Genomic DNA, 23,744 nt, shown 5'->3' with positions numbered 1-23,744 from the left:
ACTTAAACCACATATTTAAACTTTGACTTATGATCTCTCTGACAACAACTCCAACTGAATTTTTTAATGTAAAAATCCTAACCCCAAGTTTCTTCTAGAATTTGATTATCCCTGCATATCAAACTGTAGACAAGAAAATGTCTCAAGCTAGCCAGATTGGGGTGCCTGTATTGAAACCCAAGACAGTATTAATAACATCAAAATAAATTTTGAGCGTCCTACTCATAAGTAGTTTTCTGGAGAGATCAATTTCCAGAAAAGAAAACAATCAGTTGAAATCTCAAAGGAGGAAACGTTAAGTCCCTTAAAAAAAAAAAAAAAAAAGACAACTGTTAAATATGATTCAAATCCACCCACCTGGCAGCCGTGGTACCTTTCAAATGTCTGAACTGATCCAGTAGGAAACCAGCCAAAGTTCTGTCCATGAAGGCATAGAATACACCTATCTTTTTAATTCCTTTCATATTGTTTGGAATGCTGCAATCTTTTCAGTATTGTGAATACTCAGTAGGCTTGGTACTGGGTCAGAGATGTATTTGGCTTCTGTGGTTTTAGGAGAAAGGAGTTGAAGCTCCTGATGCCCCAGAATGTTTGGATTTCTGGCTAAATCATGCCCAGTTGTGGTAAATAACAATGATAAAATAAGGCTACTTTAAATTTTTTTCATAATGAGAAATGAAGGGGTAAAATGGCATGATACCCGGGATATGCTTTAGAATATTTCAGCAAAGGGGGAAAAGGAGATGATGGATGAAGAAAATGACAAAATCAATATAGCAATTTAATTTGGGTAGTGAGTACATGGGGGGTTCATTATACCACCCTGTACATTTGGGTATGCTTGAGGGTTTTTTTTTCTTTTTTAAGTGTTACATTATCGCAAAAACAACTTCAGATTAAAAACAGCAATCCAGACAAATAGTGCCCAAAGTTCTGAATCGTTCTTGAAAACTGCAGGGTGTATTCCATCTTGGTCCATCCATCTCAGTTTAGCTCTAGACTCACGTCCTTAAAGTTGGCGTCTCAGTTTTTATTTCATCTGTTTAATGAAAACAAAAATGCTTTCAGAGAGTCAAATGGATCTGTGGCCCAGACACTGAAAAACAGCCAGAAATTTCAGGATGTCTCTTCATATCTGTTGAGTTTCTGGGGACACACTATCTTCTTTGTACAGGTAGTTTGCCTTCTGCTTATGGTGGACTTAACGTTGCTTTTGCTATCTGACATCTACTCTGCTTCCTATGACAACAACTCTTCAATTCCCATTTAGGGATCTACTCCAGCCCCATTCCGAAGAAGCAGATTCTATCTCTGGATTTCAGGATAGAGTTTAAGCCCAAGACTAAATCGATCAGAGCATCCCATTCCCGCAGCCACCGACTGGTTCCTAAATAGGCCCATGACCTAAATCAGGCCAATTCCGGCTAAGGAGGTTTAGGTCTTAGACTCCGGTTTGTGCTTTGGGAAAGTGAACTCTCTTTGTCACTGGCTTTGTTACTGGGTTGATGTGTTCTTGCAGTTGCTTGAAGCCATCGTATATAGCTTGGCAATGAACTGAGTACAGCAGAACGTAAGCCATATATCCACTGGAGGGGAAAGGAAGACACGTTCTAATGATACCACGTGAGCCTGGACCAGCTGTCCTTGAAGACTGTCCCTGGCCTCTCAGGTGAGTCAAGAAGTTACCTGAAGAGCTCTAACACATAGCATAATCACTCTCTTTTGTAATTAAGCCACAATAGTATAGTCAGATGGCTTGACGGCATAGCACTTTGTAAAGTCTGCACTCCAAAGGAAGATGCATAAGCTTAGAGCATAATTCTCACCAAAATACCTGAGTGAGTTCTGAGAATGTGGCATCAGGGTCACCGAATTCCATCATTATTCAACCAATATAGCACGCCTACTCTGTGACTGTGCTAGGTGCCAATTCCAGCAAGGTCAGGGCAGCTCAGCGATGGAAAATAAATGCAGTCCCTGAATGTTTCTATTTACTCCGTGACATATCTAGCTCTGTTTGAGATTTGAAGTTTATTTATTTATTTTGAGAGAGAGAGAGAGAGAGAGAGAGAGCGAGCGAGCAGGGGAGGGGCAGAAAGAGAAAGAGAGAGAGAATCCCAAGCAGGCTCTGTGCTGCCAGCGCAGAGCCCAACACAGGGCCTGAAATCAGGAACTGTGAGATCATCCCCTGAGTGGAAATCAAGAGTGGGACGCTTAACCAACTGAGCCACCCATGCACGACTGTCTGAAATTTTTATAACAAATAAATTTAAGAACACTTCAGTAACATAACGGTTACTGGCCCAACTCCCTTCTGGATGATTGGGGGTCCAAATGACACACCTAGGCTGGGGTTAGAAGAACAGAGGTGAGTATTTGTTTAAGGCTTCCTCTAGCCCCTGAGCCTAGAACAAGGAAGATCCCAACAATAACTTCCAGTAAGAAAGCTGAGTCCAAAAAACCCAATCCCACCTAAGCAATAATATGAGGGGAATGGGCACAGCGAGACAAAAGCAAGTGGGAGCCAATGGACAGTTCCAAAGCAACTGGCTGGAACACAAGATGGAAGAAGTTGAAGAATCTCTGAGACCCAGGTTAGTACACCTTCAATCCATATCTGAGAAAGGACTATAAAGTTGCCAATATATTTCAGACAAACAGTAGAAAAATATTGTAGAATCATCATTATTTTTATTACTTTTCTGGAAGAAATTCACTTGTCTAAATGAAAACCAAAGGGCACCAGGAAGAGAAGGAGAACCCATGGATTTCCTATCCTGTTACATGTTTTTGCTTATTTAGGCTATGAGATGGAAATGATAAATTAGCAATCAACATCCACTACAACTCCCCTTGGGGGTGCCTTCCAGTACTGCAGAGACTAGAAAGCTCACATTCCCTTCCAGCAACAGTTCTGAAATCGGGATCCACCAAGAAGATGTAATCACATGAGATCTTGAGATCTGGAAGGTGGGAAAGAGGTGGGACCAATCACCCTGCTATTCTTTCTCTTGCTGCTAGCAGGTAGGGCTGGGGAGAAGACATATGGATTTTTCCACAGCAAAATTCCAGCATCCAGTCACTAGTTTTGTTGAGGCTACTGTGGTGGGCTTTTAGATCCATAGTTCTATGGCAGCCTCCTGATTCCTGGCCTTCCTGATCAAGTAGCAGCTAACACTTCAGGCTAGTTCTGCAGTACTGTTCTGGGAGTCGCTCCTGCAGACTCAGAACACTGAGCTCATAACTCCAATTGCATAAAGACAAAATTCTCTGTATTTAAATCTCTTCTTACAAGAGGTAAAATGGAATGGTCTCTCCTTCCTGAAACTGAACCATGAAACATTCTACTTCCTAAAGCATTCAAGATTTGTGATGATACACAAGTCAAGCCAAAGATGAGTCCCACTTACAGGGAGGTATCATTTGGGCGAACAAGATAGTGCCTACAAAATAAAAAGCATTGGGGTGTATGCAAATGAGCGGAGCAGCTGAACACACAAATTGCAGAAGCAGCTGATAGCAAGACTGGGTCTCACTCTCTTTGTCCTCAGGTAGAAGGGTTTCCATGGGGCACACTTCCATAATGTCAACCCATCCGTTTACCAGTATTGGCCAAGTTAATGAAGTCACCAGTACTCACTTGTTGTCATTTCCCCATTGTAGGCACTTAGGCCCAATGTGAAACATTAATAAATTGAATAGGTCACCAAACACAGTGCTCTGGTCAAGATGGAGCTGTTTGTAAAAGGTTATGAATCAGATTAAAATCCTCATTTGTCACAGAGCCAGGGAAGTAATACTCTTCTCTGAGTCCCAGATCCCTCCACACTTTCCACAAAACTATTTACAAACCCAGATTACAAGATTATTAGAAAGCATTACCAATTAGAGTATGCACATCACTACCTGTTTCTCTCATTAAAAGGACAGCAAAGAACAATAACCATGAAATGCCATCCTGAGAAAAGCATGGGTTTGGGAGTGAATGTAGCAGTTGAATTTGGCATTCTGCAATGGCCCCAGAGGGGAGGTGATTCAGCTTAAGTGTGGTATTTGTGAAGATCTGATTCAAAACCTCTGCTATTTTTCAGCACTACAATTAGAAGGCAGCGGTTCTCCCTGCCCCCCCCCCTCCATCCCCACCCCCATGGAGTCAGGGTGGGAGCTCCAGCTCTACTGTGTTTAGCACAGCCTCAGGTCACAGACCCCACAAAGACCCTGCAGAACTTCCAAAGTGACTGGCAAATTCCAAATGCAAGATTGACTTGCAAGCTACAGTGTTCTTTGAAAAACGGAAAACCAGAGAAAGTTCAGAGAAACAGGGTATTGCTATGATTGTTTATTGTTTGTGAATCATTTTTTTAAATGCATTTGGCACTTGGAGGAAACTGTATAGATACCATCCCAGTTGCATTTTCCCTGATTGATATATGAACATTTTAGTCATTACACATATGCTAATAATACAAATACTGTAATTTATATCTTTTGTTAAGGTGAGTGTATCTACTTTTCATTCATGAGAATCCTAGGAAAAGAACTGTTACGAAAGACAAACTCTCCACTTTAATCACTGAAAGCTAATGAGGTAGCCTGCATTCCTATTCCTTAGCTCCTCTGAATGTCTATCCCCTTATTAACATCTCTGCTTTATTACAATAACTGTTTCATATACCATTTCTGTAATAAGGGAGCAAGGCAACTGAGCCTAAATGCGTATTCTGCAGCCCTGTATATGTGTTTCCCAAAAACCATAATTACTAACCAAGTTATAAAGATTTAAGCAAGAAATTTAAAATGTAAGCAAGACTTAGGAATAAAGAGCTACCAAAAACAAAACAAAGGGTACATTTTATCATAAAGTACCATGGACGATTTGGAGCACTTTAGAATATATTGTTCCATTGCTATAAAATTAATTCTTGAGGAGTGTATGTGCAAAATGTGTACCCGCACACAGTACCAATATTTGCAGATACAGTCAAATTAGAGTGTTTTAAACAATATAAAAACTTGGTGAGTGTACTTTTATGAATCTTAACAAGCTTACAAAGGAGGGAACAGCCTAATAAACACGAAACGTTCACAATTCTGTCTGTTTTGAAATTTAAAAAAAAATAAAAAAGAGCATGGAGTTGACATCACTGTTTGTCACCTAATCTGTGTGTCAGACCTTGCAAGTGGTTCTGCAGTTGCCACACAGTGGGGGCCTCCAGGCCTGTTAGATATCCGATTCCTGCGCTCTGCAACATATCTAACTCCTGCACTCAGAGGGGCTCAGGGTCATTCTTAGGTCATGGTGGTTAAAAGATGGCTGTCAATTCACTGCTTGGGCTAGGTTTCAAAACTCCTTTATCTCTGTTGTATTGATGATTCCTAGTGATAGCTTAGGAAATTAACCACACCATCCATATGCATCTTAATGGCGTGTTTTGTAGCACCAAAGCGACTGTATTAAAAGCTCAGTGTGCTGTATTTGAAACAGTCTGTCACCCTCTGAAAGCTAAGAACTGGAACAAATATACTTTTATCTGAATAAACAGTTATGGCTCTATGCTGCCTTGCAAATTTTAAAAAGGAGGGTTGTAATAAAACAAGTTTAAACTAGCTGATCCTGCCTTTTCTCAGTGCAAAAGTAATTATTATTCAGTCAAAAAATATGCAGTGAAAAAGAGTAATTGCATAAGAAGATATTATAATCCTGAGACTATCCACCTGGTGTTTTTATTTTGATGAATACTCTTTTGGATCCCTATGACTGTGCAACTTAATGTTTGTCACAATTCTCTACGGCTAAGGAGAAAGACAAGCCTTAATTGTAAATTTGCACATGCTTTATTGCCAATGCAATGGCATGAACACATTTAACAGGACTGCCATTCCATTTAATTACTCTGATTTTGACATGGACCTACCACGTATAAAATTGATGGCATGAATTACAAGCACCATAAAAAATCACTGCTTTCTCTTCAAGGGGTGAATGTTAAGGTATTCCTCCATATTCTCTACAGCTATCTGCATTAGGTGAAGAAAAAATAAAGCATGGTAATAGGATAGCCATCCTCAAATTGCTTCCTTCCAAGCTGAGTTATGCTTGTGACATGACAATGATGCATGGTCTTTTTTTTTTTTTTTTTTTTTTTAGCTTACCTGGGTAAGATCTATGACATCTAAAGAAAAATAAATAAACAAATAGGCAAGCGGACAAAAATAGAGAAGAGCCTTCTGCCAAATTAATCCTGTGTTTCATCTCTATTATAGTTGCCATTTTCTTAGCTTTTTCTCGGCAATATTTGATGGTACTCGTTACACTTTTGCCTGAAACAGGTGAAAAAAAGCTCAGGAACTGGAACTGCTCAAGATCTGTGCGGACGGAAAAAAAAAAAAAAAAGGATCTGTGCAGACGGAGATGGGGTATGGCAGGGCGATGGTAACAGTCCTTGCCAGAAATCTAAAACTGACAGTAAGAGGAAGTTGGCAGCTAATTCTATTCAAGGGAGAGAGTGGTGGTGTGGCACCTGGCATTCTGGTGTGTATAGCCAAAGGGAAAGGCATCAGTTATTGGCTGGAGGGGCATATAAAGTGCTGGCTTTCTCTTCAATAAGTTGAGGGAAGAGCTTTAGTAGCACATCAATGTTTTATGTAGTCACTTTAAACTGTCTGCTACTTGAGTTCATTTTCTACATTCTTGTTTATGACTCACTAAAAAAAGAAGCTAGTGTCTTCTTAAAATGTTTCCATAAGCCTCCCGCCACTGCCCATGGGAAAAAAAAAATCTAAATTTCTAAATACATCTATAAATCGATTATCCACATAGATGATGAATCAAAGCATTTCCTTTTTTTTTTTTTTCGTCTTTCAAACTTGAAACTGTCACTGAAAATAAGTTCATATTTATTTGGCTATTGATCAAGTAGAAATCTTCAATAAAAATATTCTGTGGTTTCATCCAAGCTACCTTTGTCTTTCAATTAAGAAATGGTTTTATGCTACACAAATAGGGTGAGATAGTCAGAGGATTAAATCAATAGACTATAAATTATGAGTAAAAGAAAACATCAGGTCACTGCCCTGACACAACAGATTTATTATTAAAGTAGGTAACTCCATGGCAATTCACTACATTAGTTTTTATAAAGTAAGAGACAGGGAGAGATCAATGATAACTTTGGCTTACTGTTGCTTTTAATGGTTCATTTATAATAGCTACTTATCTCCTATTATTTTAGCTTGCTATAATAATGTCAAGCCAGGAAAAAAAGATAATAACCATTATGGGAATATATATTTAATTCAAGTCTGACTGACTATTCTTTAATCTGATTCATGTATTTGTAGAGTGGCCAGAAATACTCTAAAATGCACAGTGATTCTTAGGTATACATAAAAACTCCATTATACATTCTACATTAGGTGTAGAGTACAAAAAATCTCGCAGTTTTTAGCTGTACTCTCAGAGGCATATTTTCAAATGAACAACTATATTGCAAGGCCCACCCATAGCCCACCAACTCAAACCTGGTTGGTGCTATTAACATCAAGAATAACAGCTGAGGGGCACCCGGGCGGCTCAGTCGGTCAAGCATCGGACTTTGGCGCAGGTCATTATCTCGTGGTTCATGAGTTCAAGCCCTGCATTGGGTTCTGTGTTGACTGCTCAGAGCCTGGAGCCCATTTCAAATTCCGTGTCTCCCTCTCTCTCTGCCCCTCCCCTGCTCATACTGTCTCTCTCTCCTTCAAAAATACATAAACATTAAAAATAATAAAATAAGAATAACAGCTGAATTCAATGAGGTGCCTGGGTGGCTCAGTTGTTTAAGCGTCCAATTTCAGCTCAGGTCATGATCCCATGGCTCATGGGTTGGAGCCCCACATCGGGCTCTTGTGCTGACAGCTTTGGAGCCTGCTTCAGATTCTGTGTCCTTGTCTTTCTGCCCCTCCCCTCCTCATTCTCTTTCTCTCTCTCAAAAATAAAGAAAACATTAAAAAATTAAAAAAAAAAAAAGAATAACAGCTGAATTCTAAATGGACCCTTCAGCCTCACTATGTTTCCTGGAAACTACTATCTTTGCAAATATGAAGCATATTTTTGCTCCAGACACATACATGGACCCACACCCCATTCATGGATTCTCTGTAACCTCCTTGCCATTCTTGAATATTTATTACTCTGATTTCAGTGGAGGTTTGATACAGGCCTCCAAAGGCCATCTCAAATGAGGAGGAATAAAGTCACCTATTTCTTTTGATAAGGCCAAAATACGGAGGTCCTCACCAACCAATCCCCTAGATATTTCCTTCCAGGGAAACTAGAATTAAATAAATATTAAAGGGGAGGTGGAGTCATTGAATCAGGGAGGGAAGGCTCTGTACCACCACCACCACTATTTCTTAGTGATACAGATATGATAAATTTTTAAAACTTGGGTCCTTTTGGTAACAAAAGGTGCCTCTACAACTGCTTGCCCCTGTTGGTTGTCTTATCAGTAACCACTCTTGATTCTCCACACCTCTGAATTGCATTATTGGTACTGCACATGCAATTTCACTCTATTTAAAAGTAGTATTTACTAATATCCAGAATATAAAGAGAACTCCTAACTCAACAACAAAAAAGCTAAATAGCCCAGTTTAAAAATGGGCAAAGGACTTGAAGAGATATACAAATGGCCAATAAGCACATGGAAAGATGATCAATAGCATTAATCATCAGGGAAATGCCAATCAAAACTACAATAAAATATCACCTCATACCCAACAAATGTTGATGGGATATGGAGAAATTGAACACTCGTGTACTGTTGGTGGAATGTAAAATGGTACAGCCATCATGGAAAACAGTATTGTGGTTCCTCAAAAAATTAAAAATAGAATTATCATATGATCCAGCAAATCCACTTCTGAGTATATATACCCAAAAGAAATGGAAGTGGGGTCTCAAAGGGACAGTTGTACACCCATATGCATAGCAGCATTACTGATAAAAACTAAAACATAGAAGGAATACAAGTGTCTACTACTGAATGAGTGAATAAGCAAAATATGAATGTTATTTAGCCTGAAATAATATACAGTGGTTGCTATTTAGCTTTAAAAAGGAAAGAAATTCTGCAACTTTGCTACAACGTGACAGTTTTTAGGGGAACCCTGAGCACATTGGGCTAAATGAAAGAAGCCAGTCACAAAAAGACAAATACTGTATGATTCCACTTATATGAGGTACTTAGGGTAGTCAAATTCATAGAGACAGAAAGTAGAATGCTGGTTGCCAGGGGCTAGAATAAAGAGGGGAGTGGGGAGTTACTATTTAATGGGTATAGAGTTTCAGTTTTATAAGAAGAACTCTAGAGATGGATGGTGGTGATGGTTGTACAACATTATGAATGTGTTTAATACCACTGAGCTGCACACTTAAAAATGGTTACGATAGTAAATTCTGTGTATGTATATCTTATCACAATTTTAAAAATGGGGAAAAAATAGTGGTAACTATTTAGAATTGTAGAACTCTCCAGAAAGGCTAAACTATGACTGGCAGTACCAAGCATTAAAAAGGCTGTGAGGTGGGGCGCCTGGGGGGCTCAGTCGGTTAAGCATCTGACTTCGGCTCAGGTCATGATCTCGTGGTCTGTGAGTTCGAGCCCCGCGTCGGGCTCTGTGCTGACAGCTCAGAGCCTGGAGCCTGTTTCAGATTCTGTGTCTCCCTCTCTCTCTGCCCCTCCCCCGTTCATGCTGTCTCTCCCTGTCTCAAAAAATAAACATTAAAAAAAATATATAGATATATATATATATATATATATATATATATATATATATATATTTAAAAAGGCTGTGGGGTAACTGGAACTCTCATACACTGACAGTGAGGATAAATTGGTATGACCACTTTAGAAAACTATTTGGCAGCATGTACTAAAGCTAAACATACGCCTCGCCCATAATCCAGCAATTCCACTCTTAGGAATGTATCTAAGAGATGGGAGTGCATGTTCTCAAAAGAATACTGTCAAAAGACATCAGCAAGGATGTTCATAACAGCTTCACTCAAAATAGCCAAATACTAGAAGCAACCCAAATGCTATCAGTAGAATGGATAAATGAAATGTGGTATATTTATACAATGGAATGCCATACAGTGATATTTATTTACTTATTAAAATGTTTATTTTTATTTATTTATTTTCACACAGTGATTTTTGAATAAACTATTATTACTAGCTAGGAGATGAATGAATCTTATAGATATTACATTTTTAAAAAGCCATACAGTGCCTACTGTATGATTCGATTTATCTGAAACACAAAATAGGTAAGACTAATATAATGGTAGAAATCAGAAAAGTGGGAGGAGGTTACTGACTGGAAAAGGACATGAGAGAACATTTCAGGTGCAGAAAAGTACTATATCTTGATATAGATGGCCATTATATGGGTAGTAATGAATCTCAAAAAGATTATAGGAGCACCTGGGTGGCTCAGTCAGTTGAGCATCCAACTCTTGATTTTGGCTCAGGTCATGATCTCACCATTTGTCAGATTGAGCCCCATGTCAGGCTCAGTGCTGGGCATGAAGTCTGCTTAAGAAGCTCTCTTTCCCTCTCCCTCTGCTCCTCCCCTACTTGTGCGCACAAGAGGAAAAAAAATGATTATAGGGAAAAAGTCAGACATTACAGTCTACATATGGTATGATTTCATTTATGTGACACTTTGGTAAAGGCAAAGTTACAGGGATAGAAAACAGAGCAGTGGTTGCCAGGAGCTTGGGGTAAGAGGGGACTGACTGCACAGGCCACAAGGGACTTTTTTGGGATGATGGAAATCATTTACATCTTGACTTTGGTAGTGTTACATAACAGTATATAATTATCAAAACTCATCAAACCATACATCTAAAAAGGCTGAATCTTGGGGCGCCTGGGTGACTCATTCAATTAAACATCCAACTCTTGATTTAGGCTCAGGTCATGATCTCATGGTTCGTGGGTTTGAGCCCTACATCAGCCTCTGCGCTGACAGCGTGGAACCTGCGTGGGATTCTCTCTCTCCTCCTCTCTCTCTGCCCCTCCCTGACTCATGCTTTCTCTTTCTCTCTCCCTCTCAAAAATAAATAAACTTTAAAAATAATAAAATAAATAAAATGATAAAAAGGCTGAATTATTACAGCTAAATCACAACTCGATACCTCCTTTAAAAATAGTCAGCAAACTGTACTCTTAAGATTAGTCCACAGTGTGTATTTACCACACTTTATGTATGCTACGCTTCAACAAAAAAGCTTAAAAAGTAAAACAAAAGTAGAGGTTAAACGGGTTAAAAGACATGTGTTCCAAAACTCTGCTACTGGTTTGCTAAGTCAAATGCTCACTCTAGTTGTGGCAATGGAGTACTACTAACATGGAAAGCCTTAGGTCTGGAATGAGCCCTAAGGATTCATGGAGTCTCACCTCCACCAGAGAGAAGTGGTCTGTGATATGTTACATAGCTACTCGGGGTGAAGCCAAAACACACCTAGGACACTGACTCTCAACTAATACTCTAGCTCAACTGCAGCTCAAGGAGGGGTAAAAAAAAAAAAAAAAAAAAAAAAAAGTCAGACTGATAATTTGGCATTGAATAAGCAGCAAATTTTAAACCAATTGTGTAGCACTGGGCCTCTGCACACATTTGCTTTCCACTTCCGAAGGTACTGAGAAAACTAACTGGAAGTTTGCAAAGTGCCTTGAGCTATTTAAGCAGCTCTATCTGTAAAACCTGAGGGATCGCAGATCCTCTGATAACACAAAACACAGATTATAGCAGTCTCTTGATCCAGAGGCTCCACTCAAAATCAAATCTTGGCATAACTTCTACCCTTTCCTGTCCAGGCACATCTCCAATATCACCTAGTCAGCCATGCAAAGTACCCCAACTGTTCTACTACCACCAGCAGAGATATTTTAGGGTACAATCCAGGTTATATGACCCTCAATTAACTCTTCTGAAAATGCAGTTCCTCTGCAACAAAGTCAACTTTTTTTAAGTGCACACATGCACATCCACCTAAATCAAATCTGTGTGCGGGTAGTTCTCAACATTGTTCTCACAAAATTGCAAACAGGAGCACAGTGGGCCTTACTTCTCTCCCTAAAACTGAGCTATTAAGGAAGTGCTAAATCAGTAGCCCCTAGTTCCCCTTTCTTCTGCTTCTACCTAGATGACCCTTTGACCTCCCATCCTCTTCCACCCCCACTAAGGCCCAAGCACCAACTTTTCTCTGACCTCCACCCCCTGTCAAGACAGAAAAGACTCTAAGTATCAGTTATTTACACTTTTTGATTGACTGACGGGTTACACTTCAGTTTCATTGAGTTTTAGTTGTATGTTAATTCAAACATTTACATTTAAACCATTTTTACACCTCATTGCCTAATGAAAAGCCAATTTTCCATTAAAGAATTTTGAACTTCAATTTAACTTCAGCAAGCAAGTAAAAAAAATTTTTTTTGGGAAACAAGGAAGAATTTGGAACCACACTTTGGGTTCCTAAGCCTCAGGAATAATGAGCACCTTAGAATAGCTGAGAAGCTACAGACAGAACGCAAAGAATTGTTCCCTCATTCACTCAATCATTCTCTCATTCATGCATTCCACAAACATTTATATTTATCACGTGCCTACCATGTGCCAGGTATTGTACAAGGCAGAGAGAATCAACGACTAATAAGATATGGTGTCTATCCTGGAGAAGTTTACAAGGAAAAGGCACAAATGGAAGAATTTCAACTCCCAAAGTAGTAAGTACTCTGAAAAGTAGAAAATGCTAAGGGAGGACAGCAGACCAGGGATTCACTCTCCTTGGAGCACGTTTCACAGAGGACAGACCCATGAGCTCAGCTGCAAGGAGTTTGATAGGGCAAAAGGCAGAGAGAGGGGTTGTTTCCTAACCTTCTGGCCAAATATAAGGGGAGGGTGGGTGGGGGGTGGTTACTTTTTTTGTGCTGAGGGAATTTAAGGAAGGAGAGGCTAATAATGCCAAGCCCAGCGTCTCCTGCAACCGCAGACATGAAGACAACTTGGGCTGTGGCGACAAGTGGGCCACTTCCTTTCATCTTTCCCGATGCGGTGAGGCCAGCTGCTGATAAGCCTTGCCCACATGCCCTTAGCCCCTCAAAGAGGAGGGCAGGTGCAAACATTGTCATACAGCTCCATACTCTGCCTGTGCTCCTTAAAATGTGGGTTTTGCATCAGGATACATCGGTGGAAAATAAATTGTATCCACGTCTTTTAAATGGTTACTATTTGGTTTGGCTCTGTTTTGGAACTTAGAATTTCAAGGCCTTTGTTAGTGTGAAATTTAGGATAACGGAGAGAAAAAGTCAGTAGTCAAGTAACGTCTTTGCCTCAAAATAGCTCCCGTCTGGCAACAGAAGGATTGGAGAGAAGCTAATCTTATTAGCTAAAGGCTTATTTCTGGAAGCTTGCCGAAGGCAGAGATTTTATATGCAAACTGTAACAAAACCAGGTGTGTAGTCAAAACACCCAGAGCTGCCCTGCACCTGCCTTGCTCAATTTCTTGATTTTTTTTAATCCTCCCTTGGCCCCCAAATTGCAGGTGAACAGGTTGAAGCAGAGTATATTTGATGTTATCTTAGTGTCTAATATATTTTTTTAAACGTTTATTTATTTTTGAGACAGAGAGAGACAGAGCATGAACGGGGGAGGGTCAGAGAGAGGGAGACACAGAATCCAAAACAGGCTCCAGGCTCTGAGCTGTCAGCCCAGAGCCCAACGCAGGGCTCGAACTCACGGACCGTGAGATCATGACCTGAGCTGAAGTCAGACGCTTAACCGACCAAGCCACCCAGGCGCCCCGGTGTCTAATATTTTTGTATCACATCCCTATTTTCTGGAGTTCTAAAACACACTCCTCAAACCCCTATGTTATTCCAACCTCTGATAATATATGAATGAATATTCAGGGGAGCCTGGGTGGCTCAGTCAGTTAAGCGACCAACTCTTGATTTGGGCCCTGGTCATGATCTCAGGGTTTGTGAGCTCAGAGCCCTGAGTTGGCTCTGAGCTGACAGCATGGAGGCTACTTAGGATTCTCTCTCTCTCTCCCACTCTCGATGCCCCTCTCCTCATGCACTCTTTCTCTGTCTCTCTCTGTCTCTCTCAAAATAAATAAACTTTTTTTTTTAATTTTTTTTTTCAACATTTATTTATTTTTGGGACAGAGAGAGACAGAGCATGAACGGGGGAGGGGCAGAGAGAGAGGGAGACACAGAATCGGAAACAGGCTCCAGGCTCCGAGCCATCAGCCCAGAGCCTGACGCGGGGCTCGAACTCACGGACCGCGAGATCGTGACCTGGCTGAAGTCGGACGCTTAACCGACTGCGCCACCCAGCCGCCCCTCAAAATAAATAAACTTAAAAAAGAATATTCATTCTTTCAACAAGCATTTATCCAACAATGGAACAGATGGTTAGTTAATCCCCAATTCTCATTCTCACCTTCTTCCTGTTTACTTTTTTCTCTAAAGTTTATTTACTTCTTTAAGGAATCTCTACAACCAAGTGGGGCTCAAACTTATGACCCCGACCCGAGATCAAGAGTTGCCAGCTCTTCTGACTGAGCCAGCCAGACACCCCTCCCTCTTCCATTTGAGATGGCTCGTGACTACACCACCCAGAGACAGCATTTCCTAGTATTCTTCGCAGCTAGGTGTGGCCGTATGACTAAGTTTATCACAATAAAATGTGAGTGGAAGGGAGGTGAGCCACTTCCAAGTCACTTACTTTATAGGAAATTGCTTGCCCTCTACTTTCACTCTACCCCTGTTCCTACAAAACAGAGTGGGAATGTGGAGGTGGCATGGATATACCATGTGGACAAGACCTAGGGACACTGGAGCAGCACAGTGGGAGAAACTCAGATTGTGAATGACCTCACGGTGCTAAGGCACCCCACCGATCTGGGCTCCTACCTTCCTCTGAAATTTTACACGTGAGAGAACTAAACTCCAGCCATGTTTAAGCCACTATATTTTTAGATTCCTTTGTTACAGCAGCCTAGTCAGACCCTTGTTAATATAAACATTAACCCAATGTCTATTTAGTAGTTACCAACAGGAACCTTACGTGGGGGAAAACACTATGCGTTTCAGGATTTAGTTGCTTTTGGTCAAGAAATAAAGACAAAAAATATAAAACTACATTTGCGAACCGTGATTAAGTGCGTAAAGGAAACAGAGGGTACTAGGTTAAGGTCTCTCTGAGGAAGCATCATTTAGCTAAGGCCTCAAAGTCTCAGGGGAAAATGGGGGTGGGAGGGGATTCATCCCAGGTTGCAAACTCCCTGGGGAAGAAAGAGTGTGGCTCTTTGGAGGGAATTCAAGAAGGCAGGTGAACAATGTGAGTGATGTGGCCTTAGGAGGAAAGGCTCTTCCTAAAGAGACAAATATGCACATACATGAATAACTGCACAGACACATTAAATTATGGGTAAGTTATCTTTGCTTTTACAGTTGTTCCTAACTCTGGTTTTCTTTCTTTCTTCTTTTTAATGTTTATTTTTGAGAGAGAGAGAGAAAGACAGAGCATGAGCAGGGGAGGGCAGAGAGAGAGGGAGATACAGAATCTGAAGCAGGCTCCAGGCTCTGAACTGTCAGCACAAAGCCCGATATGGGGCTCAAACTCATGAACCATGAGATCATGACCTGAGCCAAAGTCACATGCCTAACAGACCAAGCTACCCAGGCACCCCTGTTTTTCTTTTTTAAACTAAACCATAGTTGGGTTTGTTTTGTTTTTAATTTCTTCACCTCTCACATATTCCAGCACTGGATCTAGAAAAACAGATCACCTTGAAACCACAAAGGCTTTGTCTGACTTGGTAATATCCTTAGATTCCATCTACAGAATTTTCCCAAAATGAGATCTCCTTTATCCTAAACACACAATCTCCCCAGGGTCATTTCCATCTATCTTATCCTCCCTTTTCTTCCTTCCTGACTCACAAGTACTTGAAGAGCCCCAAGTTTCTATAATTCTTACTGTCTTCTCTTTCCATTCCCTTGTCTTTCACAGTCAATCTGGGGCATGTAGTTTATGTTAACATTTACCAGATACCTTGTCTTCTCCAGCAAATGTCATCATAAAACCTTAGCATTCAACCCAAATCACACGCTGATCACTGCCCCAACCAGAATTAGAGGTTTATTCTCAAGTGACACATTTTGGAGAGAAAGGAGTGTCAACTCCAATTGTTCTATAGGACTTGTTTTAACTTACTTATTTATTTATTTATTTATTTATTTATTTATTTATTTATTTATTTCAAGTAATCTCTACACCCTATGTGGGGCTCAAACTCATGACCCTGAGGTCAAGAGTCACATGCCCTTCCTACTGAGCCAGCAGGTGCCCCCGTTCTATAGGACTTTTATAATAAAATCCTAAAGCTTAAATGCCTAACTAAATTCTAATAAAAATATTAATAAATAATGTAACATCACATAAACTAGGCAGTAGATTATATGCTTCATAATGATTTATAAACTCCTTGAAAAAGGATGCTACCTTCTCTCTGTAAAATTTCACATCATCTCTGAATAAGTGTTTTGATTAATGAAGGAGCAAAGTCATGAGACAGGATTCAAATATAAGACAGCAAGAAAAACCAGAGTGAGGAGATGAGAACAGAAGTTCCAAGTGGGTGGGGAGGGACAGAGATAGTGGAGGTCAGGAAAAGGTGAGGTCAGAAGGAATTCCTAGGGCCAGAAGAGCAAACCAAACGGTGCTTCTCAAGGGCACCTGCAGCTGAGAGATACCCGACCAGTCACCTCACACAATTACAGATGCTCAATTAAGGACTGAACTGGATGCTTTCATGTCATTCTCAATTAAGAAAGAAAAAAACAGGGGCGCCTGGGTGGCTCAGTCGGTTAGGCATCCGTCTGACTTCAGCTCAGGTCATGATCTCACAGTTCGTGGGTTCCAGCCCCACGTCGGGCTCTGTGCTGACAGCTCAGAGCCTGGAGCCTGCTTCACATTCTGTGTCTCCCTCTCTCTCTGCCCATCCCCTGCTCGTGCTCTGTTCTATCTCTCTCTCTCCAAAATAAAGTTACATTAAAAAAAAATTTAATAAAAAAAGAAAGAAAAAAAACTAGAGATAGAAAATGAGAAAGAGGAAGGGTAAGGAAAAAAAAGTTGGATCAGTCAAGCCACTTAGGGGGAAGAGAATATACAATGTTTTGAAGAATAAGTGCTCAGGAGCCACAACGCTAAGAGTGAACTTTGCCATTTTCTATGTGGGTGACCTTTCCTCTTAATTTCCTCTTCTTTAAAATAGGGGTAATAACAGTACCTACCTACACCTCATAGTTGAGAGGATTTAAATGAGCCAATCCATGTGAAGTGTTCAGCACAGTGCCTAGCACAATGTAAGCTATCAACAAGTATCAGCTACTGTTGTACATAAAGGGTCAGCTTCAGAAGAATAATTACTCGAGGAGATAGGAAAACCGTAAAATAAAATAGAAAATAAGCTATGTTCTACAACTCAATGAGATACACTTATGCTTTCTTGGTGGGCACAGGCTCATCTTTAGCTTTTTAAGTATATTTATTTAGATTTAACAAGGCCAAACGGGTGTGCATTAGAAGAGTCCGGGGCAACTGGCTGGCTTAGTCGAAGGAATATGTGACTCTTTCTCTGGGGGTTGTGAGTTCAAGCCCCCCATTGGGTGTAGAGATTACTTAAATAAATAAAACTTAAAAAAGGAAAAGAGCCCAAAGGTAGGGAAAAAGAGAAAGTAGAATCTGAAGAAGCTGCCATCTGGCCCATATTATATAGATACTTTCTACATTATAAGTCCAACTTCCCTCCCACAATTCCTAGCCACAGCCCACTGGTCTTAAAAAATGTCAAAGCACATTGGGGCACCTGGCTGGCTCTGTCAGTAGAGCATGCGACCCTTGATCTCAGGGTTGTGAATTTCACTTAAAAATAAAATCTTAAAAAAAAAAATTTCAAAGCAGCATCATTTGGTATATCACATGGTACATGAATCAGGATTCTTAGTTGTAAGCAACAGAAACTGACTATTGGTGATTTAAGCGGAAATGGAAGATACACGTAGCTCAGAAAATTGCCAGGGAGACTGAAAATCAAGTTAGATAAATGGAAAGCTTAGCAGCTGGAGCCAGTCTGATTAGACAACTGCCCCTGCCCCGAACCCTGATGCTAAACCACTAGACCTGGTACTGCCATCCCTAACACCTTCGCTATGGCTGTGCAACCTTTTCTGACTCACAGTGAGAAATTCCCTAACACCTAAAATACAAACATTTTAAAGCTAACGTTAAATTTAAGGTTAGTCTTACATTATTCTCACATTCTTAAGAAGTCAGGCTTCAACATGTGAGGATTTAACCGTAACAGGCTGCAAATTTAACTTTACTAACCACTCATTATGTTCCGGTGAGAAACTTCTAAAACTTCAGTAAGCCTCAGTTTCTCCATCTGTCAATGGGGATAATAAAACCCACATCATAAGGCTATGGTGAAGAGTAATGTATATAAGGCTCTTAGCTCAGCATCAGATACAAAGAAAGCCTTCAATAAACGTTAACATAAAAAAAATAAGTTGTCACAGGGTGCCTGGGTGGCTCAGTCAGTTAAACATCCGACTTTGGCTCAGGTCATGATCTTGCAGCTTGCGAGTTTGAGCCCGCGTCAGGCTCTGTGCTAACAGCTCAGAGCCTGGAGCCTGCTTCAGATTCTGTGTCTCCCTCTCCCTCTGCCCCTCCCCTGCTCACGCTCTGACTCTCTCTGACTTTCAATAATAAATAAACATTAAAAAACATAAGTTGTCACAAGTTGCTAAAGTCTGGATGTCTCTAGTAGAGGGGTTCATTTTTATATAACATAATGAATTGCAAGTTTAGTCCTTGTGGTCCATGGGGAACACACCAGTGTCCCAGAATGCCCTCAAGTTCATGGTGCCTGAATCAAGCAGCAACAAGGAAGCTAACATGCTGTCTGAGTGGGTTGGGCAAGACAGTTAAGAAGTTTGGCTTTCTTCTTGATGTTGTTCCTGTCTCATCTGTCAAACCATATAAAGAATTTCTGAAGTGGAAGAAATAAAATGGATCCTTCAGTTTCTCTTTACCCATGGGATAAGAGGGATTTCAACAGCCACCCTTTCTGTAGGATTCACAGAGGTAAGTAGGAAGGAAGAAACCCTCTGGCCATATATCTAGTTATCCAAATCCATCTATTCTTAATAACATTTAGATCTTCAATATTTAATAATTAGTGTAATTACTATAATTACTATATTTAATATAGTAATTAATTACTGATGTTATTAAGATATCTATCCTGAGATTAATTTTGCCTGCCATTTTTAATGTCCACTTTAGTACATAGTAAAGATATAAGCAAATATTTTTTCTTACCACTATTGCTGCTAGCACCTTTCTGGGCTTGTTTCTTCACCTGTTAAATAGAAAGACCAGATTAGATGATCTGTAATTCCGTAACTAAATAATATCAGTACTATTATAATGCTTGTAGTTATGCCAAGTCCTTGTTCACTTACAAAAGTTAGAAGAGTAGGAAGAAGCAAAGTATGTTCTTCTACATACAACTCTTAACCTGACTTTGTGTAAATTGAGTACTGGGAATAACTGGCTTTTAAAAACTGGCTCTCTTTAGGCCTCATAATATATTTCTTCAAGTTCTTGTTCAGCCTGGTTCCTCTGGTTACTCTTAATCAAGAGGTGCAAAGTTGGGGTTTCTTTTAAGTTTTATTTATTTAAGTTATCTCTACACCCAACACGAGGCTCGAACTCACTGCCCTGAGATCAAGAGTCACATGATCCTCTGACTAAGGCAGTCAGGCACTAAGTTGTAAGTGCTAAGTTGTAAACTACGAAGACTAGTGCTTTCCAGTGAAGATAAATTCTTCTCTTCTTTTTCTTCAAATGTGAATTGTGACTGGATTTGCAGTGGATAAAATAACCAAATGAAAACTGGAAGATGGAATATTGTGCAAATGTTTCCAGTTGTACAGATGCTTACTTTCATGGAGACAAGACATCTGTATTTCATATTGAATATTCCCATTTTTGTCCACTTGTTAGGTGTGTGACAGACAGAACTTGTGCATATAAAGGGTATCTTTCTTCTCCCTGCAAATTATTCCCTTAATCAATTAGTGCCAGATTTGAAAAAAAGCCTCCTATTGTTAATTACTTCTCTCATGGACTTTATTGTTAAATTTGATCTCTCTCTTGGGGCGCCTGGGTGGCGCAGTCGGTTGAGCGTCCGACTTCAGCCAGGTCACGATCTCGCAGTCCGTGAGTTCGAGCCCCGCGTCAGGCTCTGGGCTGATGGCTTGGAGCCTGTTTCCGATTCTGTGTCTCCCTCTCTCTCTGCCCCTCCCCCGTTCATGCTCTGTCTCTCTCTGTCCCAAAAATAAATAAACGTTGAAAAAAAAATTTTTTTTAAATAAATTTGATCTCTCTCTTTAGCTTTGTTTTCATGCAAGTATTTGTCATTTGCTTATTTTCCCAAGAATGTGTAGCTACAGTTTGCATATATGTCTGATATTAAAATCATTTTCTCCCGCTAATTCTTTACCAATGAGCAATTACCCACCATAGTCCTTGAATTGAACGGAGATGGCTGATAACTCTTTGTAGAGGGTTCATGTGATTGGCCCTGTGGAGAAGCACTACTATTCAGGGGATAAGAGTTTGGGCTCTGGATTCAATGGACAAGTTACTTAACATCTTGGACCCTTCCATTTCCTTTGCCGTAAAATCAAAATACACTAAAAATACCTCCTGCTTGAGGCTGAGTAAGGATTAAACGAGTTAATGTATGTGTAGTATTTGACATAGAGGTTGGCTCAGAGTCATCCAGGATACATATCAAATTTTCAGGATACTGAGAAGCCATATACATTTTAGAGAAATACTTAAAAGTCAACAAGAACAATCACCTTATTTTATAACTTAAGCTCCTACTGATGCTATAGAAACCAACCCTTCAGGTTACTGGAAGTCAAGGGCCCTGCCCTCAAGAAGCTTGAGATCCTCTTGGGGGAGCCAAGACTAACACAAATGGATAGTCTAGTTCACAGTCTCACGGTCACAGTTCAGTACGGTAGAACAAAGCTCCCCGTGTAAAAGGTGGCGTTTTGAGGAGGGGCTCAGCTGAAAGAGTGGGAAGTAGTACAGGAAACTTCTCTAGAAACTTTCTAGAAACTTTCTAGAAGTGAGACTTGAGGCAAGGCAGGGTTTGACTCTGCAACTGAAATGGGGGCGAGAACATTAGAGAGGCAAGAAGTTCCCCCGACTAGAAAAGCACTAGTCTAGTCTCTCTAGGAACATCCAATGTTCAGAAACTTCTACTCACCACTCCTGCAACCCCCACGTCTACCCTAGTTCACCTTAAGCTGAACTAGGAGGAGAATGAATATGTTACTCAATTAAATGTATTTTGGAAATAGCCGGGAGGCGGTAGCAAGCAGGGGGTAAAATCCCCCCCCCCCCCCCCCCCGCCTTCACATCTTAAAAGATGAACCCGGGGGCTAGGCTTCTGCCCCGGCGTTGTGAGTTGAGGGTTTGGAAGCCCTGAGCCCTCACCAGGAGAAGGCAGGCTCCCGTCTGAGGCATTTGAGGCCGCAAGTCTCCGCTCCGGCCACTTCCTGGAGCACCTGGAAGCTAGGCGAGGCTGGCGGGGAAAGAAGGAGGGAACGCGGGGCCCAGCGGTCCCCGGAGACAAAGCGGGGCTCTTGGCAGCCGCCGGGGACGTGCCCCGACCCACGCGCGGTTCGCTGCCAGCCGGGGCCGGAAGGGCCGCGCCGCCCGCACACCCGCGAAGGGCCCGGAAGCTGCTTCCGCCCCGCTCCGCGTGGGGCCCGCGCGGGACGGGAAGGGAGAGGCGGCGTTTGCCGAAGAATCCGGAGAGAGAAGGCGGGGGGAAGCTAAGCACGGAAAGACGTCTTAACCTCGGTGGCGGGGCTCCCCGCCACCGCTGCGGGGCGCCGAGGACCCGGCGGCCTCTCCCCACCACAGGAGGCCCCGCGGTTGGCCCCAAGGCCGGCGCGGCGCTGGCGGAGCGCGAGCTCGCGCGGCCGCCGCTGCCCCGCGAGCCGATGGCCCGAGTCGAGCGCTCCCCGGGCCTCGAGCAGCTGCCCCTGCGCGTCCTAAAGGAAGGACCTCATTTGTTCCTCCGAATGAGACTATTCCCGGAACAGTAGTACTGATGGGGGGAGGGGGGGGTCTACTTGTTTAAATCCTTGCTTTCTGCATTCTCGCTATGGTTCTGTGGCGACTTTTCTTTTTAAAAGGAAGCAGGCTGTGAAATGTCCAGTGTGGCTAAAAAGTATCCCAGATTAAAAAGGAAAAAAAAAAAATCTGTAATTTACCCCCTTTATTTTCAGTTGCAGGCCGTGGCGTCTTTTAACCCTAAAAGACCAAGCTTCAAATGAAAACGCAAAACAATCTTGATTTCTATCGATTAGGCTTGTGGCTGGACGCTTTCCACCACGTTTTCAAATAGGAAAACATTTAATGGGCTGTTTAAAAAATGGAGACACATATTTTAGTCGTGTCTGGAAATGTTGAGGAAAGGAAACGTCGGTCTTTTCATTTGTTTCCAACAAACCCAAAATGCAGTCTTTCCAGAATATTTTACAGGAAATAATTGGGGGGTGAGATTGGGCCGGGGGGGGGGGGTGGTTCATAGACTAGCTTCCACCAGCAGAGTTGCTTGATTGGTATTTGCTTTTCAGTTCTGCAATCGAAGGCCAACTATATTTGATGGCTGGTGTTAGTAGAAATAAGGCTCCCAAGCGCTGAGGCTTCCAGTTCAGGTCTTCAGACACTGACAGCCGTAGGTTTCCCCTTAGGCAGCAGGTTCTACTGAGACCAGTAGGACCCCACCAAGCAAGGAAAACGTGGAAAGTTGTATTGCAAGGAAATTTTATGTTTAAGTTGTATGTGTGTTTGGTACATGAGTGAGTCGTTTAGAAAATTAAGAAATATAGACAGAACAGTGTTCAGGAGGCTATGCTGTGTCACAAACCAAACAGAAACAAACACAAAAAGATTCAGAGTTAAGACACCTCCTGGAATGTTCCTTGCTTTCCAAGCCCTTTCTAGCTGACACCTCTTGACAATTTAATGGAAGTTGAACTTGGGCACAGGCAACTCCTCTTTCATTTATTCTTCCCTAGTCTAGGTTCAAAAACAACAACAAAAATATGTGTGTGTTGAATTTTACCTGTTCTATTTTTATATTTTAAGACATACATCTTAAACATCAAGTAGCCCAACATTGTATTGTTCAAACAAGATGGCAGAAACATTCAACTGGGAGGTTGTTTCAAAGATTCAAATAATCTTGGTGGCTTCAAAATCAAGGACTTGATTGAGTGGATGGCTAGTAAATCAGAAGTGGAAAAACATGAACTATCTCCAGCCTGAAATAAATCACATAGAATAAATGAGAAGGGGCAAAATCAAATCAGGAATTTAGAATCAAGAAATGCAGTGGCCTCAGATTCTAAGCTATCCTGGATTTTATTTAGGAAGATACTAAGTCAAACCAGTCCACCTCTGGGTGCCTTATCTTTCCAATGCATAAAACAAGAGGTTGGGTAAATGGGTCCCTTTCAGTTCTGGTCATCTACACACCAGAAGTCCTAAGGCAGGATTTTTGTGTGCTTTCAGAAATGCAGGCA

General features: G+C 41.3%; 1 long non-coding RNA gene across 1 annotated transcript; it reads right to left on the bottom strand.

The window, feature by feature from the left end:
• Positions 1 to 760: 760 nt before the first annotated feature.
• Positions 761 to 22,089, bottom strand: LOC121028587 (uncharacterized). The gene is made up of 3 exons (XR_005789325.1): positions 21,643 to 22,089; positions 19,447 to 19,486; positions 761 to 1,039 (listed from the first exon to the last, which is right to left on the bottom strand). It is a non-coding gene; the product is annotated as an uncharacterized LOC121028587 (long non-coding RNA).
• Between the last annotated feature and the right edge of the window lie 1,655 nt (positions 22,090 to 23,744).

Source organism: Herpailurus yagouaroundi, unplaced genomic scaffold, assembly GCF_014898765.1.
Source record: "Herpailurus yagouaroundi ecotype Mexico unplaced genomic scaffold, PumYag 100, whole genome shotgun sequence".
NCBI lineage: Eukaryota > Metazoa > Chordata > Mammalia > Carnivora > Felidae > Herpailurus > Herpailurus yagouaroundi.
The sequence above is the reverse complement of the archived record's forward strand: the minus strand, read 5'-3'. Positions and strand labels throughout refer to the sequence as shown.